Source organism: Microtus ochrogaster, chromosome 2, assembly GCF_000317375.1.
Source record: "Microtus ochrogaster isolate Prairie Vole_2 chromosome 2, MicOch1.0, whole genome shotgun sequence".
Classification (NCBI taxonomy): domain Eukaryota; kingdom Metazoa; phylum Chordata; class Mammalia; order Rodentia; family Cricetidae; genus Microtus; species Microtus ochrogaster.
The window spans coordinates 45,475,594-45,477,092 of NC_022010.1; positions in this window are offsets into that span (position 1 = coordinate 45,475,594).

Sequence of the window (1,499 nt, forward strand, 5' to 3'; positions counted from 1 at the left end):
CATCTGCAATGAGGTCTGGTGCCCTCTATTGACAACAGAAGGGAAAGGCAGGAGAGATAGCTCAGTGGTTAAAAAGCCTATGGGTCCCAGGGTCCCACCGTCCCAGGGTCCCAATAAAAGGTAGAGTCTCACAATAAAGGAAAAAATAATTATGGTGGCTTATATTTACAGAACTTTTGTCCACTATTTTCAGGTTGCAACATGGTGGTGTATAGGCAGACATGCTGCTAGAGGAGTAGCCAGGTTTCTGACATCTTGCCTTGCAAACAACAGGAAGTAGTCTGTCTCACTGGGCATGGTTTGAACATATCTGAAACCAAAATTTCCACCTTCACAGTGACACACTTCCTCAAACAAGACCAAACCTATTCCTAAAAGGCCACACCTCCTATTAGTGCTACTTTCTTTAGAGGTCATTTTTTTTCCAAAATTACACATTTACAACCTTGATACCCAAAATTTTATAGATATAAAATCATGTAAAAATGCATTTAGTCAAACTTCAAAAGTCCCCATTTTCTATACAGTCATGAACTTATTTAAATGACTAAAGTTCAAAGCCTCTTCTGATATCCATGCAAGCTCTTAATTGTAATACCATGCAAAATCAAAATCAAATAGCAGATCAAGTAATTCCATATAATGACACAGGATACACATTACCATCCCAAAATGTAAGAAAAGGAGAAAAGCAAGGAAATACTGAACAAAGCAAGAATGAAAACCAAACTATACATCTTCATGTCAGATGTCAAATGTTCTCCAGATCTCCAACTCTTTTCACTTTTGTAGACTGAATCACATTTATATTTCTTGGGCTGATTCCATATGTGTTAGCAGCGTTCCTTGACAGGTATTCTACAACTATGTCATCTCCAAAATTTTGGAGTCTTCAAGACAATCCAAAATACACCTTCTTAGTTTCTTGCAATGACATCTTTAGGCTATCATTCAGGGACACCCTTGATATATGCCTGACCTCTGCAGCTTTCCTTCATCACCCCTTGATTCTAAAACCGAAAACACATGACAGAAGTTTCCAAGTTGAGGCTGGAACATGTTACCCTTATTTAACTACATCTTCACCAGCTCTGTTTTTAATGGTTTCCTTCACTGCCTAAACTTGGCTGTTCTGGAGTTTCCTTTGTTGACCAGTCTGGCTTTAAACTCAGAGATCTACCAGTCTCTCCCTTCTGAGTGCAGGGATTAAAGGCCTGCACAACCACACCTGCTGTGGGACAATGTTTTTATCCTGTCACTTGTATTAGTTTTAATATAATGCTGATTGTCTAGTAGCCAGGCAGGAAGTAGAGGAAGGGCAATGGGAATTCTGGCAAGAGGGAAGTTTTAGTCTTCAGTCATGACCCAGATACTGAGCAAGCAAGATGTGACTGCTTCACCAAAAAAGGTACCAAGCCACATGGCTAACATAGCCAAAAATAATGGACTAATATAAGTGATAAGTGTTAATAAGAAGCTTGAGCTACTAGGCCAACCAG